The following is an 18,659-nucleotide window of genomic DNA, read 5'->3' as shown; positions in this document are numbered from 1 at the left end:
TACAGCCCTTCAGGACTTGGTCAGGCTATTACAACTCTCCACAGGACACAACCCTTCTCTGGGCTTGCTGTACATCCCAGGCATTTATGTTTGGCTAGAAGTATTGCACTTTGGATGGTAGATGGAGAGGGGTATGTGTCAGTTTGCATTTCTTAGTACAGAAAATATTGATCTGATGTGTAGAGATCTTTCCTATTCTGAATAATTTAAGAGGGTTCTGGAAGCTTCTCTGTGTGAGAGAGACAAGCAAAAGCTTCATGATGTTTGGGTTATATCTTCAGGGAAGCTGATTACAGCTGGTTTAAACATGTTCTCTTATCTCTTCTGTCAAGGACATGCTGACTATAAAAGTAATGCCAGAAGGAGCCTGGGTTTCACTTTCTATCTCTTTTCCTTCAGGTGTACAGTGTTACCTCGGGTTACATACGCTTCAGGTTACACACTCCGCTAACCCAGAAATAGTGCTTCAGGTTAAGAACTTTGCTTCAGGATAAGAACAGAAATCGTGCTCCGGCGGTGCAGCAGCAGCAGGAGGCCCCATTAGCTAAAGTGGTGCTTCAGGTTAAGAACAGTTTCAGGTTAAGAACGGACCTCCGGAATGAATTAAGTACTTAAGCTGAGGTACCACTGTAGTGTTCTGTACATAGCATGCTTAGTGTTAAGGTTTAGATTTATTACAAGTTATTGTAAGTTTAAGGTAAGTCTGCTGCAACGGGATTTCTTATGGTCAGTGCCAATCCTGAATGTATTGGATTTGTGACCGTAATGCTCATTTGCCTTCAATAGCAGAAAAGCTCAGCTGGATAAAATACGGTTGCCTCTGGTCTATTTTCTGGGAATCCTGCAACATGTTTTAAGTTTTTACTCTGCTAACTATACATTGGAATCTACTCTGCATCAATATTGAGTAGAATTTCAATGATAGGGTGTGCATGTAGAAACTGGCCTAATGTACAAGGGCAAGATGTACATTTGTTGTTCCACCAATGTGTGGCTTTGGCCCCAGGTGGCTCCTGGAAGGTTGCTCAGATTAAGACATAGCTGTCAACTTTTCCCTTTTCTTGTGAGGAATCGTATTCGGAATAAGGGAATTTCCCTTTAAAAAAGGGAAACGTTGACAGCTATGGATTAAGATGTAGCCCTCAAGCTGGTAAATGGTCCTAAGAAATGGGGGTTGACTACCACTGATGAAGCAATGTGCTTTCTTCACTATTTGGTCAAGTGGGGTCACCTCTGTCACTAAAAATGAATGAGGCTGTGGGTGGCAAGGTAGATAACTTGCAGAAGGAGGACGAAGTGTGTGGGTCCAGTGTTTCGTGCTGCTCTTTGTTCTGCAGAGAAATCAAGTGTTGTATATTTTCTGATGTAGTCCTTGGTGGAGGGAAAATTATATGCATGCTTACATGTCTGCAGCTGAAAACGCAGCGAGTGCAGAAGGATGGCCTAAAAATTGGCAGTGTTTATCAAAACGCAGTAAAAAAAATAATACTGTACACAGTGCAGATTGCATGTAACTATGGCAACCATTTCTGTTATTATGCTAAATGCATTCTGTAGGTTGTGCCTGGCAGCAAGTAAGAGCCAATATGTGCTTTGAGGATTAATGTCTTGTATTTCCTGAGGGAGAATAGCCGGTAAAGCCTTGTGGCCTTCTCGAAGCAATGAAGGAAATACCCTATTAATATGTAAAGAACTTTGAATGCTTCCAGTTGATAGTTACTGTTTATCTTTCCTAGAAGCCTGTAGCCACATTTTGGCTGGTAAAGTCTAGCACACACAACGCTTCCCAACCCCTTAGCTACCTCACCGATGGAATGAGGTAATCTCTCACACTCCCCCACCTCCCCATTCCCTCAATTCTAACTAGGCCATTGGCAGACCAACTCTGCATTACAAAGATGTCTGCAAATGTGACACTAAGGCTGGAAACATTAATTCTGTGGTGTGGGAATCCCTTCAGACAATTGGAGTGTCTGGAGGCAGACAGTCAGGTTATGTGACTATAGGAGAAATGACCACTGGGAGGAGAGCAGAGAGAAGACTCACCCTGATGCACCTGTAGCAGCAAAACTGGATGCCTTCACCTGCCCCACCTGCAATAAAATATGTCTATGCCATTTCAGTCTCTACAGCCACAGCAGGCGCTGTAGCTCTCCAATGGTTTGGCTTTATCCTTGAAGAAGAGAAGAAGAGTTTGGATTTGATATCCCACTTTAGCACTACCCGAAGGAGTCTCAAAGCTTTCCCTTTCCCTTCCTCCCCCACAACAAACACTCTGTGAGGTGAGTGAGGCTGAGAGACTTCAGAGAAGTGTGACTAGCCCAAGGTCACCCAGCAGCTGCATGTGGAGGAGCGGAGACGCGAACCCGGTTCCCCAGATTACGAATCTACCGCTCTTAACCACTACACCACACTGGCTCTCAGTGAAGGCACACACTTCCATTGTCTCCCAAGACCGTTGGATGCTAACATTATTACAGTTATACCCGACCTTTCCTCTGATTTCAAGTATATACAGCCATACCTTGGAAGTCAAATGGAACCAGTTCTGGAAGTCCTTTCGACTTCCAAAATATTCGAAAACCAATTTGTCACTTCTGATTGGCTGCAGGAAGCTCCAAAAGAACGTTAGCAAACCGGAACACTCACTCCTGGGTTTGTGGCGTTCGGGAGCCAAGGTATGACTGTATGGTTCTCACCCTCTCTATTATATCGTCACAACAACCCTGTGACGTCGGTTAGGCTGAGAAAATGACTGGCCCAAGTCTCCCAGGTCCCAATCCAACACTCGTAACTGCCACACAAACTCTCCTACACTGACCTTTTCCTCACAATTGCCATTTCTCTTTCTTGTGTCAACCCCCACCTGTCACTTCTCTAGCTCTCGGGACAGTTATTGCACAGTAGCGGCTGGCGGGAGACTGTGGATGGGGCTGTCTTGCTCTCCTGGCTTCCTAATGCCCCGCATGTCCGATGGTTCCTGGGAGGGGATGGAGTGAGGCCACAGGGTGGGGGGCGAAGCCAATCTGACACACCCAATGCTGCGCCCAGGCTGATCTCCCTGCTGTTTTGCTCCGCCTCTTGTTGGTAACTGGTAGTGACCCGCGGTGTCGGAAAACCAGAAGAGCAATGCAGCCCTATCCACACTGCATCGCCGGCCGCTACTGCTCACCTGCTATTTATGGCAAGGCTTCATTTCCACAAGTGAAATGAGTAAAATATAATATTTGCATTTCCTTTGCAATTCTAATGAAGCACTCTGCTTCTCAGTATTCATACAGTGGTACCTCAAATTACAAACGCCTCACATTACAAATGCTTCAGGTTACAAACTGCTAACCTGGAAGAGTTACCTCAAGTTGAGAATTTTGCCCCAGGATGAGAATGGAAATTGTGTGCCAGCAGCGCAGAGGCAGCAAGAGGCCCCATTAGCGAAAGCACGCCTCAGGTCAAGAACAGTTTCAGGTTAAAGACAGACCTCCGGAACAAATTAAGTTCGTAACTAGAGGTACCACTGTATATCCCCCCCCCACACGTTGTGTCACTTTATGGTGCCTATGGGGTTGAGTTCTCCATATCCAAACTGTTCAGGTATTCTGGTAATGCTTTCATCTCCTGAGGAGGCGCGCCCATTTCTCGTTCACTTTTATGACACCCTTTCCTTCAGCTACGAATTTTTCTTTTCTCGTGAATGTATTTTGTCATTCATTAATCTATTGCTGAAATATAATCAAGAAGGGGTACCTCGGAGGGAAAGAAAGCAAGAAAAGGAAAGTACAGAGGCATTATTCATTGTCAGCCTAATGTTGTCAGGGACACAGTGTCCCGACGCTTTCGCGTTTGGCCTGGAATGTGTCCAAACGGAAAGCATCACACATTTTTAAGTGGGAAAACAGAAGCTATCAGTCGCTCACACATCACTAATGACCTGTGTGAAAAGAAGGCATCCCTCCAATCATTGAAGCTGACCTGTACATCTTCTTATATGCAAAACAGGAGTAGATTGGGTCCCTGTAAAATGTTTTTTCTCTCTGTTATAAGCTTTTTCAAAAATATTACATTTAAATGGGAAAACTGGGGGCTGCTGCCCCTGTTCACTCTGCTTGCCAACCCCACCTGCCTGCCAACCCCTTTACCAACTGCTTTCCCCTCCCACTTGACCCCCTCCCTTTGCTTCTCCTGCATCTCTCCCTCACAGCTCACCCCATGCCCCGCACCTCACAGCCTTTAAAGCAATGGTGCTTTAAAGTGCTTCGCAGAGCAGCTTGCTAAACCACTGTGTGAAGCACCTCTCTCTCCTATTAAACCCTGCTGCAGCCACATTGTCTGAGAGGTGCTTCACAGAGTAGCTTGTCAATTTATCATCTCAGTAGCAGCCTGAGCAGGCTCATAGGTCCAGTATTCCCAATATGGGAAGGATTTCTATTCAAATTATAGTAATTGCTGCTTATAAACTTGGTTCAAGAAATCAAATTAGCATATGCAATGTTATGCCCTTTAAAAATGTGTTGGGGAGGGGGGTTATTGGGTTGTTTTTATTATGTATTTTATGTTTTTGTATTGTGGTTTTCTTTTGTGAACAACCCTGAGACCTGTGAGTATAGGGCGATATACAAATCAGCTCTCCAAGGTAGAGAGAGACTTTTTGCCACCTTGTAACCTGATCTCCTTTGACTGGAAATGCATGCGAGTCAAAATGGAACCTTGCACCCACAAACCACACACCCTTCTACGAAATGGTGGGCTCTCCCCATAGTCCTGATGGGATGGATCAGTAGAGGCAGGAAGAATTTGCTCATGATATGTGAGCTGCCGCTCTGCTTATTCCAACCCTGGAAACTGAATTGGAAAGAAAACAAAGAAAACACATGCTACAAACAGGTGCAGCTGATTTTTCTGGGAAGTATTTTCTGCAATCAGTGTTGTCTATGTAAATTGCCAGCACTTACTAAAGAAAGGGTTGTATGAAAACAGCGACTTTTAGAATGACTGTATAAAAGATGGAAATTGAGAATGATGAGTTGGGGAGAGGGATGTCTTTTTCTGTGATAATGTTGCTGGCTTTTATGTGACTTGATGTCACCTTTAAGTGTTGTGCACGTCAATACTAAATGTCCCTAATATCAATTGAAAGGAAAATAATGCTGCAATAAATTGCTTCGAAATCTAGCATCCCAAGAGCTAAGTACTCATTTTCACTGTGTGCTACAATAAATCTGTCTAACACCTTCTTTCTGAAGTGTTCCAGCACAAACGGTTGTTTTCAAGCAGGTCCCACACATAATACCATATCCCAGGTGACTTGAAGTGGTGACAATCAGAAAGCTATGCTGATTCTGCAGTCTCTCTCACTTCACTCTATTTAATCTCTGCACTAGGAAGATGACACACAGTATTCCCCGCTGAGTACACTTTGCTGTTTTCATTTCTCCCCCATGTCGAGAGTGAAATTCTGGTGCTAAAAGACAACAAAAAGACAACTTCAGCTATATGGGAGCCGATAAAGAGGCAATCTCATTCCAGACCCCATCATCCTGTTGCCTAAACAGCCACAGCTTAGGCGTAGGCTGCATTCACATGGCAGTTTATTCCACTGCCCTGATGGTTAATTTCCACATTATATTTGAGTTTTTGCATCGAGTTAAAGCCAGTTCCAGAAAGCTAATGGAATACAGTGGAACCTCGGTTCCCGAATGCCTCCGTTGTCATACGTTTTGGTTCTTGAACGCCAAAGACCTGGTAGTAAATGCTTCCTTTTTCGAATATTTTGCAGAACATGTGACGCGGCTTCCACTGAGTGCAAGACGCTCTTGCAACCAATGGGAAGCCGCGTCTCAGTTTTCAAACATTTCAGAAGCGGAACAGGCTTCCGGAACGGATTTCGTTCTAGAACCGAGGTACCACTGTATAGTCGATGTTTAGCCCTTGTTTCCATTTTGTTTGATTCCAGAAAAAAATCTATTTGCAGCCCCTTTAAGCCAAGGAGATAAAATAATAATAATAATTAATAATAATAATGGAATAGGATGTCCCATGTTGGGGGTATGTAACTGCTGCATTGAGGTGGGGTTGGGGATTTTAGACTTAGATAACAGCTTGCAAGGGATGATTTAATCTCTCACCCTCCCTATGCATTGTGGTGCTGGTCGAAATTGCCTCTTGTTTGCATCTGCATGTAGTTTAAAAAAGGTACATGTCACAATAGCAAACACACAAGTATGTGTGGTCAGTCTAGGTTTTCATCCAACAAAATAAGCAGTCACTTTTAGCGGTCTACAGAAAAAGCAGGAAAATGTGCTGTTTTATTAAAATTCCATTAAAATTCCCTTCCAGTTGGCACATAAGGAAGTCTTCCAAGTTTTGAGGATGCATCTGATCTTAAGTATGCACATATTTGGATGTGAATCCTTCTGACTTCAGTTAGGCTTACTCTCAAGTAAGGGCATTTATGATGCCAGCTTTATGGTTAGTAGGTTAGAGACAAGAAGACTCTTTCACTGGTGATCTGTAAGTTACCCTAAGAGTTGAAATGCAACTGATTTTCACCAAAGTTTGCAGTTTCCTAACAACATAATGTCCAAATCTGCCCTGAACCTGTGATTAAATTAGATTTTTCACTTTAAGAACTATCTGAACTATATACCAGAAGTTACAACAGGGCATAGACCAAGGGGAAAAGCAGTTCTAATGTTGTGGATAGAATACTAACAGCATTTGCAGAGATTATTGGCTATAAATACATTTAGGAATATAAAAATAGAACTGCAGACTATAAATCGCATTAAGAATACTTTGTAGTTTTTACCACTCTAGAGATGACATTGGGAAGCTGCCACAAAGGGCAACCAAATAGTTGGAGCATGGTAAGTTTGAATGTAGTGCCACCTTTCATAAATTACAATGTCTTAGTGTTAGTTTTCCAAACCTTTCTTCCTAATATTTTTCATTATAGAGTCACTTTTTCATAGTTTTTAAAGTGCTGTCCAAGACATTTTTTACTTTTCTGGATCTTACCCAAAGTGGGTTTTTTTTTTAAAAAAATAAATCATAACATTTATATACCGTTTGATTTTTTTTTTTTAAAAAAAGCAAAGAAACCTCACAGTGTTTGCAAAAATGGGATGAGTCCGTTCTGTAGCCACAGGGAAATGTATATCTTTCTGCTTGACAAACCTAGAAAATGTGGGGAGAGGAAGAACAAGACAGTCACAACTCCCCTTTTGACACTTCCCTGAGGCATTCTAGGCGACTCTGCATTTATTTTAGATTGCTGCTAGGGTCCTGTTAAAAACTGCTACAGAGCTCACACCTGGTGTTTCGGTTTGGCGGCTTTCCTGTTAGCAAACTATACTTATCAGAGACAAATTCAAAAATGTTTAGTTCTCTTTGTTTTCTCGGTTTTTATTGATCAAAGACCACTGTTTTCTGCTGACTGACAAGTGCCATAGATAGTTTGTGAGAGCTCCAGAAGCAGCAGGAAGCATTTGCCAAAATGAGGGGTCTTAAACTATAGGCTCCCACTTTTGTGTACAGTGGTACCTCGGGTTAAGAACTTAATTCGTTCTGGAGGTCTGTTCTTAACCTGAAACTGTTCTTAATCTGAGGTACCACTTTAGCTAATGGGGCCTCCCACTGCCGCTGCCGCACAATTTCTGTTCTCATCCTAAAGCAAAGTTCTTAACCCGAGGTACTATTTCTGGGTTAGTGGAGTCTGTAACCTGAAGCGTCTGTAACCCGAGGTACCACTGTATTAAGTTCTAGCACTCCTCCTCTATGAACAACTTTCCAGCATTCTATCTGGCAACTTACGGGAACATCCTATTCTACATAGTACCAGATCTGGTCCCTGGTTGATCTAGTCCAGTATGACAGGTCTTCCCCAGCCAGATTTAGAGATGTCAGGCATTGAACGAGGGACCTTATGAATGCAAAACAAGTGCTCTGTCTTCTTGAACTGTCATTAAAAACTGAAAGCCATGAAACACACTTTCATGATTAGAAACATTCATTATTAGTCATTCTGGAAGCTGGGATTGATAGTCAATGTTTAAAACCGTATCACTTTGTGATCTTTGGCAGAATTGGATGAAATTAGTAGGCATATTAGTGCCTCCTGAAAGGCTGAATCCTGTCAAATTTCAGAAAGATCTCTGCAGAGGGTTTCCTATAGGCTGTAAGGGCAACATTTACAGGTTTGGGGTCAAAAGAAGATTCACTTAATCTCCTCTAGAGTTTTGAAGGAAATTGGTCTGAAAATAACAGAGCGGAGGAAGATGCCTTTTGGTAAGAAAGCTACCATTTTTCAAATTGTCCCAAAAGGTTTAGTTCAATGACTCATTTAAAGCTGATTTGGGGGAGGAACTAAAAGTGATTCCTCGCCCCCCCCCCCGGAAGTTTGCAGGCACTGATTCAATAGCAGGGCCTGTAGGCATGATACTGCACACCGATGAAGCAACTTGTTTTCCTTTGAAGAGTAGGCTGGACTGGGCAAGGGATATTTCCCCCCCCACAGAAACAGCCTTCCTAGAGGCACTTTGTCATAAGATAGTATGCTTCCCAGTGCTATTGATGAGTTGGGACTGGAAATGTCCCATTTGTGGACCCATATTTTCCCCCATCCCAAATCCCACATAGTGTAATGCTGAAGCTGCTTTGTGTATGCAGCGGTGTAGCTAGCCGCTCAGGTGCCTGGTGCGGGGATGTGTCCTACAGCGGGGGCAGGGCGATCCGCCCATGGGGGCGGGGCGAGCTGCCAGTGGGGGTGGGGTGATCCGCCCATGGGGGTGGGGCAAGCCTCTCTGAAGCTTGGAGCCTCTCCACTGCCTCCCCCTCAGCTGTAGGGCGGCTGAGGGAGAGGCAGTAGGCAGACACAAGAAGAAGAAGAAGAGTTTGGATTTGATATCCCGCCTTTCACTCCCTTTAAGGAGTCTCAAAGCGGCTAACATTCTCCTTTCCCTTCCTCCCCAACAACAAACACTCTGTGAGGTGAGTGGGGCTGAGAGACTTCAAAGAAGTGTGACTGGCCCAAGGTCACCCAGCAGCTGCATGTGGAGGAGCGGAGATGCGAACCCGGTTCCCCAGATTACGAGACTACCGCTCTTAACCACTACACCACACTGGCTCTCGCAAGTCCCATGCTGCCATTTCAGGCAGTGCAGAACCTGCAGGCGCCTAAGTCACCACATCACTCCTAAAAAGTTTCATGAGCCCAATTTTTAAATTTTATTTTAAAACTGATTTTGTCACACACCCCTTCAGTGATGACTGCACCCTCCGCACCCTCTTCCTTTGTCACTGTGTGAGTGTGTGTGTCCTGAGAGTAAGAAGGGAACTTCTGATTCTTGCTCTGCCCTGTTCTCCTCTTGCTTGAATTTTCTGACTCTGACTCCTCCTTGGGCAAGAGGGACTGGGGCTGCCTTTTTAAGTGCATTAGAAAACTGCTGGTGGTATACTGCCCTGGAACCATCCCCCTTGCCCAGCTGTTTCCTGCAATGTGGACACATTGCATATATGTGATCCTCAGCCAAAGCATGTTCTCCCTGAAATGAGAGCATGTGTTGTGGTGGGGTCTGCCAGGCCAACCCTCTGTTGTCAGGCAGGTTAAATTGTGAGGGCCTGGGGCAATGATTGGGTGGCCGGGTTGCTGGGGCAAATTGCATGTAGCAATTTGGGGGGTGGGATCAAAGGCTTTAAATATTGGGGCACTCAGCTTTTGCTTTCTCTTTCGCTGAGTGCATCGGATCACCCGCCCTCCCGCCCTGAGTTCCGGTTGACCTTGCTATGCCTGTCATGGGGTCGTCTGCCGTTGGGGCAGGGGCCTAGTAGGAATTTTGTCCATTTGGCTGATTGGCTGGTGCCATTTGTTTTTTGCCTACTACTTAGCAATTCGTCACAACTTGTAAGGTTGCGGTTAGGCATTGGTTAAATAATTGGTTGGAGGAGGGGTAAGGATAGGCTGGGCCTGCCCCTCCAATGGTGGTGTGGAAGGGAATTCCGTTAAAGGAATCCTGGGGCTTGCCACGATTTTGTCCAATCCCTGAAATGGGACCAGGGCCGGCAAGCCTTGGGGAGCAGGTTGGGTGAGCGGTGAGGGACTGTAACTCAGCTCAACTGATCCCCAATATTGTTTTCCCTTCACTGGCTTTCGAGGGAGTTCGGAAAGTCAGTTCTGTCCCAGGCGGGGGGACAGATAGTCATAACCAATGCCTAAGCAACCACTTACAGATTATGTATTTAATAAAGTTGTGGCCAAAATTATGCCAAAAACCTTAAACAAAAATTATGTGTGATTTGTGAATTATTTTGAGGGGTGGCTTGGGGACCTCCACACGCAACTCAGAGTGAACCCAGGCCATGTTTTGCTGCTTTTCTGGGCATGCAGAGCCTCTACCTTCATTCGGGGGAATCGCTGTTTCATGTTCACTGTGCTTAAAAGACAGAATTAGCAAAGAACAGAAAGAAGCCAAGAGCAATGCTATTTATACCACAACATCCCTCCCTGTAAACACTAGGAAAGCTTTTCAACATGGACCCACATAATCAGTTTTCTGATTATCTCTTCCAAGTGACACTCAACAATCTCGTTTCTCAATGGCCCCATTTTGGCTTCATTTCTGTCGTCAGTCACCACCCAAGTTTGCTTTTAAGAGCCCTGCCGTCTCCTGCTCAGCGCAAGAGCTTTCAACAGCACAAGCACAGTAGGAAACTTGGGAAAGGACTAGAAGGCAAAATGAGAGTATTTCCCACCTTAAAAAGGGGAGCAGCGTGAAAAAAAACCCATGCAGAACTCAAAAAGTAGAGCAACAGCATTTTAAAGGTTAAATATCTCGAGCATATTTGGGCCTGGGTTTTTTTTTATCTTTAAATAAAAAGAACTGTATGTGGGAGTGAGAGGGAACAAACAAATTTAAATGTGTAAGTGCTAACATTTTACAACTGTCACTGCTTTTATTTAGAATTATAAGAAGCTACTGTGGCGCAAGTCACATGAAAGGACTGGTGACCCAGTTACAATTCAGCGAAGGTTCTTCCTTTCTTTTAAGAGGTGGAATAACTTCCACATCTTAATGGGGAATTGATGCCCCTTCTATTGTATGATTGACTTGGCAAGCTAGTTGTTTACTGCATTTCATCCATCTTAATCATTGCCTGGTTCCCTGAGACCTTTCTAGTGACACGTTAAATGAGTTATTTGCAACTCATGGACAAACCTGAAAGGGCCATGTGCATCTGGAAATCTGTTGCGGGTTAAGTCAGAGATCAAACTTAGCCATTCTTGCAGACATAATCGTTTATCATCATTATCTTAATTTCCAGTGTCAGGTTGTCATACTGTCTAACATTTCATTCCACCATCACCATCATTTTACTACTTCTATCCCGCCCATCTGACTGGGTTACCCCAGCTACTCTGAGAGGCTTTCCACCCCCAGCATGGGGTTTGAACACAAATTCCTGACCAGCAAGTGAGTCTTTTGGTATTGTCCACCACACAAACCTCCTTCAATTATGCTTTCCTCTTGTTTCCCCACTTCCTCTGCATGCAAATGACCCTTGGCTTATAAGAAGCCCAGCCATGCTGTAATGCCTCCACAAGGCCACCCCAACAAATCCCTGTAATAGGACAGGGGTGCAGTTAGGTGTGTACAGTATCAAGCAACAGATTAGTACAGTGGTACTGCGGTTTACAAGGACGCGGGTGGCGCTGTGGGTAAAACCTCAGTGCCTAGGACTTGCCGATTGTATGGTCGGTGGTTCGAATCCCCGCGGTGGGGTGAGCTCCTGTCTTTCGGTCCCAGCTCCTGCCCACCTAGCAGTTCGAAAGCACCCCTAAGTGCAAGTAGATAAATAGGTACCGCTTTATAGCGGGAAGGTAAACGGCGTTTCTGTGTGCTGCGCTGGTGCTGGCTCGCCAGAGCAGCTTCGTCACGCTGGCCACGTGACGCGGAAGTGTCTTCGGACAGCGCTGGCTCCCGGCCTCTTAAGTGAGATGAGCGCACAACCCTAGAGTCGGACACGACTGGCCCGTACGGGCAGGGGTACCTTTACCTTTACTGCGGGTTACATACGCTTCAAGTTACATACGCTTCAGGTTACAGACTCCACTAACCCAGAAATAGTGCTTCAGTTTAAGAACTTTGCTTCAGGATAAGAACAGAAATCGTGCTCTGGCGGTGTGGCAGCAGCAGGAGGCCCCACTAGCTAAAGTGGTGCTTCAGGTTAAGAACAGTTTCAGGTTAAGAGCAGACCTCCGGAACGAATTAAGTACTTAACCTGAGGTACCACTGTACATGGCTCTGGTCCATAGGATGCGACCTTTGCTATGCCTCATGCAGTTTCTGTTTGCACGGCCGCAGCTGAAGTAGTGAAGTTTTGAGATTCAGAGAAGAATTCGGACTGTATTGCAGAATTTGTATTAGCATGCAAAAGCAGTCTTGCATTAAATGAGCCTTCCTTCAAGGTTCCTCAGCTGCTGAGGTAAGGTGGGAGGGGGGTAGAGAGAAAGAGAGAGAGAGAGAAAGGTTCCTGAATTGGACCTGAGGGCATTCTCTTCACCGCCTAATAGTTTGGCAGAGAAATGGCAACCCCTAGCATAATCCCCAAAGCAGGGACAGCACATCAAGTTTTCTTTAGGCTGAAGGGCATTTTGGAAGGACAAGAGAGATCTACAAAGCAGGCTAAAACGACAAACTTTTGCACACTTTGCAGAGAAGCAGCAAGTGAGGCTTGCTGTCAAGAAAATGCACATGAGATCAGGAAGTTTGTTAAGGGTGTTGGGAGTAGTTGCTCTATGAGGGTTAAACTACAGTTCTTAGGATTCTGGGAGAATGTGGCAAACCTCTTCAATAAAGTTGGGAGTATAGTAACAGTACCAGGTTTGCGGTGTTTTAAAATTAGGCAGTGCCTTCCAGTGAGATGTGAGAGCTCTGGGATTCTCTGCATGTAGTAGCATTGACTAATATTCCACAACAAAGACTTTAATTGATGTAAAAGGTAAGCCTGTGACCACTTATCCCTTAAACTGATAATAAAACTGAGGCAATTTGGAAACAAAACTGGATATTTATTTATGCACACTCAATGAAAGTGACAGCTTAATGGTTGTTCTGATTAGGGACAGCACTTTGTTTCAGTCAGAATCACTTTTACATACGTCATGATTTTATTTTTAGTTTTTTAAAAACTCTGTTTAAGACTTTCACTTTAAACTTGTTTCTAAATAATCTGATTCCTCTTGGAATGGCTATTTTTTCTGCTAACCAAGTAAAGCCCTCTTCTAGGATCTTTTCCTTACCTTGAAGTAAACAATCTAGTTTGCCCTGCCTTTTAAACCCCTGACTACCCAGCTAACCCCTTAGCCAAGCCCTTTCCAGTCCCATCTAAATGGTTTCCAAGCCTCATCTAACTGTAAACTGCCAGGTTCTATCTTTCAACTTTGCACTCCCTCCTGAATGATTGGCACTCCACCCAGCCCTGATTGGCTGCAGGGACTCCAGGGGAGTGACCCAAGGTCCATTCATTACAGGAACCATGCACTTTAAATATACGGTGTGACTGTGACTAGCTAAGTAAGTGCATTGCAAAACTAGAAAATGCCCTCCATATGCACATTGCTTCTTCTTTTCTATATAAAGTTCTCAGCTTTGCTGAGGCTGGTTAGATCTCTCCCCCCGCACTTCCGGGGACCACCTGAAAGGTGCCAGAACGCTGTTCTGGAACGTTCCAGCCGAGAAAAAAAGCCCTGGTGCTTAGTGTTGTTGGAGACACTTATTTCCCTCACATAGCTACAGTTCTCAGAGTTCCTGTGCAAGTCAAAGGAAAGCCATTTCTCTCCCCAAGGAGAAAAGAATCTAGCCCCAACAATCCATAGAGGAGAAAAAACTACAGTACCACCAATCCTTGTGGCAAAAGGGTCCTTTCTGGGAGCAACATTTAACCCACCCTGTATTTTCTTAAAATCCTTGCTATTTCCCCCCACCCTATATTCCCATTATACCCACCCACCCATGCCGGAGAATCACTGCAGTTACCATTCAGAAATTTGACAGGCTTCAAGCCCTCAGAAGGGATGACTACGACTGCAAATTGCATCCAATTTGGGTATAAAATGAGAATGTTATAGACGTTTCCATTAGAAGTTTTTTTAAAAGGTGCCTTGCACAAAAGAACCTGCATTTGGCAGGCTGGAATGGTTGATATTCCTGAAAATTTTATCCACTTCTATTAAAAGTTCAAAAAAGTTACATTTTTTTTTTAGATTCCACATTATACTGAATGCAGGAAAAAGAGAATTTAGTTTGTAACAGATCTAATTCACTCTCAAATAACAGGCTGAAGTGGAAGGACACAGGATGTCCCTGAAACCTTTGTAGGTTTCCCAAAGCTGTGGATACAGATAGAAATCAAATCACCCTCCTAGTTTCTGATGCTTTTTTTTGGAATATTTTTACTATAATTTAGAAAAAGGGAGATAAAGATTATTATCAAATATCTTTTTCATAGCTCCCTTCTGCAGTTGTAGAGTGCTTCTGAGGCAACTGGTGGGAGAAACATGTGCATCTGTAGAATATGGTAGAAAATATCTGGCCAGATTTGGTACCAGAGGATTCAAACTGTATTTACACTTGGGAGTTACACATCTGGGAGTAGTGAAACTTCCAACTCTGCTGTACTGAACTTGTCGATTCAGGGATTAGAAGAGAAATAAAAAGGAAAAACCACAAGCAACTGCTTTGAAATTACGCTCTGAAAAGAAATAGTAACTGTTCAGTAAATATCCCGTTAAGGTCTTGAACCTTTGAACACTTATGAGCATCTTTAATTAAATTTATCTCAGGGCCTAGCATGCTGCTGAAAGGAGTGAGATTTCACTGGCCACTAATCGGCTGATTAAACTAAATGTTATGAGTATCTCAGGAATTGAGCAGAAGAGGAATTAACTGTGAGCGCACATGCTTTTTGGTACAGCTGGAAACAGAAGTAAGATAAGAATCTGTTTTTTGTTTTGTTTTAAAATAGCCAACTTCCCCCTAAGTAGGCCACATAGAAGCCAACTCCTTGGGGCTGAAGGGGCTTCAATATAAAATATTGGAGGGGACTACCCCTCCCCCAAGTTAATGGGCATTGCCATTCAAATGGTGTGCATGCACCTTGTCATGTAAGTGGGGCAGGACTTACCTGAGCTCCCCCCCAATATTTTATTCAAGTTGGCACCCCTGGGAGGTCAGATACATACAGTTGATATCAAGCTTGTTAAGGAAACAGAACTGGCAATATAAACTTTTCCAAGAGGACTCCAAGCAAGATAGCTTTGTATGTTTGTGTATGTGTGTGTTCCCCATCAATATGAAATGATAATTTATTTGTTCTTACTGTATTATCAAATGGTGGATGTTGGTGGTGGTAGGGTCATAGGAGTCAATTCCTAGGGGCTTAGGTCCCTTTGCCCCCCCTAAAATATTTGAGGGGGCCGGGCCCCACCAAAGTTAATAAACATTGCCATTCAAATGGTGTCTGGTTCCCTCCCGCAATATTTTATTGAAGCTGCCATCCCTGAGTAGGGTTGTGTGTGCATTTTAATCAGCTTTGTAATGTTTGGAGGTGTGTTTTTAGAATAAAAATTAAAATGTATCGCTCTTCAAAATATGTAGAATGCAGTGTCGCAAAAGCTTATCTGATTTTGAGCATTCACGTGATAGGTATGCTAATAAAATTATTAAAGAAAACCTTGAAAGAATGAGAAAGGTGAGATAAAGGAATGTTATCTAGCTGAGTGCAAAAGGTTTCTTTAAAAAAATATAAGCCAGACTTATTCAATGTGAGAATCACATGCAGAATATCAGATTTCAAGGTGAATTCATCAGTAATCTCAAAAGAGGGAGGATGCAAGATGATCAGGTACCATCAAGGCTTGACAAAAGCTAGAAATTCAAACCCCAAACTGAGGCCATTTTAGAAGCTCTCATAGCCTTTGTGTTTTCCTTATGTGGGTACCGGTAAATTAATATGTAAACAATTTTGCCAGTAGAGCACACCATGGAGTGAAAGTCCCATCCCAAAATATCAACAAAGGTATATCCAGCAAATTGGAAACTCAAAAAAAGGCAGGCTAATTTTTATAAATAGAAGAATTGGACTCAACACAATAGATTATTGGTGGGGAAAAGAAGGTTTAAAGGCGTCTAGCCTGATGCGTACCCAAAGTGGTTGCTGTGAAATTAAGCAATTCTGTGGTGTGACAGACAGTAGCTTCTCTCCCACCACTAACATCATTGTAGCTTACCTGGACAGGACTGGTGCTGGAGCAGAGCAATGGCAAAGTTGGGGTGGCATGGGTGCCCCAGAAGGAATGTCAAATTGGTTCCACCAGTGTATGTGTGCAACCTGATCGTTGCCCCACTCTCAGGCCCCTCCAGGTCAACAGCAATCATACCAGTGTCTGGAAGGCAGCTTCATGGCTCCACTCCACAATATCAGCTGCTACCACCACCAACAGATCCAATGGATTGGATATAGTTTCTGTTGCTGTGACTAACATAGCTAATGTATTTCTGTTCCGACAACAAAGTTTCTGGAAATATGTCTGGAATTGGCTTGGCTTGGATGCTGCTGCTATTGTCTCTACATAATCATCTAGTTGAGAAAAGAGAGAGTTTCCATTCACTTTTTTCCAGTACCTTTGGAGATGGAACATGATAGGATCAACATCATCAGCAACTGAGGTACTGCATAGCTGTGGAGCTGCATTCAATTTGCAGTGACCTTCTTTAATGTGCCTATTAGAACTATGCTCTTTTGCCCCACTGGTATTTTTTGGTCTGTCTTTTCCTGCTCAGGGTGTAAGCATTTATTCAGGGTTGCTGATATGCTGTTTATAAGTAGAGTCCAATCATCCCTCGTGAAAGCTTTTTGCCTTATTAATGTCATATTATCATCAGCTGCTCATGTACCTCTCATCACCTTTAGGCAAGAGAGGCGTACATGCGGAAATTTATTACTCTCTTGCTTGCAAAGTTGGTTCCACTTGGATTCCGTCGGATCAATTCATTTCCTCATAGTTCTTTTAATCTGCCTAGTATTGCAGCTGCCAAGGAACTGGCTTCATGTTAAATACCTGTGGGCTATACATTCTTAATAAGGCAAGTCACTTTATCACCTAAAGTGCTTCTCATATCCTCATTTATAAACAGCGCAAAGCCAGCAAGCTCAGGCTCACACCATGCTCTTTCTGAGCTCATCATCTCACTCACTCCTTTTGGCCATGAATGACCCAGACCTTTTTGCGAGTCAGCCACCAGCAACAGCAGCCTGAGTGTGCGAAAGCATTCTCTATTGTTCTCTCTGTCAATTTACAGGTTGATAATGTCTTTTACAGCAAAAGTCACTGGGTGTTGAATCTGACCTTGAATATACAGTGGTACCTCGGGTTAAGAACTTAATTCATTCTGGAGGTCTGTTCTTAACCTGAAACTGTTCTTAACCTGAGGTACCACTTTAGCTAATGGGGCCTCCCACTACCACCGCACCACCTGAGCACGATTTCTGTTCTCATCCTGAAGCAAAGTTCTTAACCTGAGGTACTATTTATGAGTTAGCAGAGTCTGTAACCTGAAGTGTATGTAACCTGAAGTGTCTGTAACCCGAGGTACCACTATATTGATATCCATGACTTTAAAAGTACAGTATCACGTGGAAATATTCTTTATCTGGTATGATAAAAAATGGCAAGTAAGCCTTTTAAACAGGTGTGCAAAATATATATTTTAATTGGGTAGAAAGGGATGTTCCATGCATTTGTTTTCAAATATAAATTGCAACAAATTTTAAAATATGTAATTATTAAAATATGCAGTTAACAATATGCACACACATATACACACGTGCATCCCATAAAATCATTTATCTAAAATCTAAATAATAGTCATTCAAGTCGATGAAACATGTGCATTCACAATGCTTTCTCTAGCATTAGACTTTGGTAAAACCAAAGGCTGTTACTTTATAGCTGAGCTTATTGTTGTTGTTATATTACTCCGATAAATATTATTTCATTATGCATGCAAAAAAAGAGAGAGGATCATGCGCCTCTATGTGTAAAGGGGAGCATTTAATTCTAAAACAAACAAAGCGTCCCTAATGCTAAACATTTTTAACAATCCCTCTTTATTATCTATGTTCACAAGCAAGGTTCCACTCGTATGATTGTGCTCCCTTGCATCCAGTCTTATAAACTGGAATACAGGGAGACAATATATAATTATTCACATCACTGAAGTGCTTCATTCCACACTGCAAGGATATATCCACATGATTTCCTCACTGAAACTGTGAGGAAGGAACAGAAATGTGAGGAAGGAACCGAGAAATCCTTAATCTCGGCACATTACTCGCTACACAAATTTAATATAAACAAACAACAGCAACAGAAAGCAAAGAGGTTGAAGTTCTTGCACTTTCAGTTCCTAGTATTATTTGAGAGCTAGTTCTAAGAAAGAGCTTCTGAAGAGGCAAGACTGTTCCTGGACAGTTCCACATCAGACTGCCAGTGAGGATTTGCACGATTCCTCTGTACAAACGAAAAACAAACTCCTTATACTTTTTTTTTTAATTTGTAGGTTTCCCTTGAGCTCTAGCTTTTCTCCTGACCAGCTAGCTTCCTG

At 43.3% G+C, this 18,659-nt stretch overlaps 1 long non-coding RNA gene across 1 annotated transcript in view; it reads right to left on the bottom strand.

Moving 5' to 3' along the window:
* The window catches only part of LOC310770361, a 334,814-nt gene extending 317,154 nt beyond the window's left edge, over positions 1-17,660 (bottom strand). The window contains exon 1 of the long non-coding RNA XR_014552110.1: positions 17,608-17,660. This is a non-coding gene — a long non-coding RNA (uncharacterized lncRNA). The remainder of the gene's footprint in view (positions 1-17,607) is intronic.
* Between the last annotated feature and the right edge of the window lie 999 nt (positions 17,661-18,659).

The sequence above is a fragment of the Podarcis filfolensis genome, assembly GCF_964270895.1.
Source record: "Podarcis filfolensis genome assembly, chromosome: 9".
NCBI lineage: Eukaryota > Metazoa > Chordata > Lepidosauria > Squamata > Lacertidae > Podarcis > Podarcis filfolensis.
The sequence above is the reverse complement of the archived record's forward strand: the minus strand, read 5'-3'. Positions and strand labels throughout refer to the sequence as shown.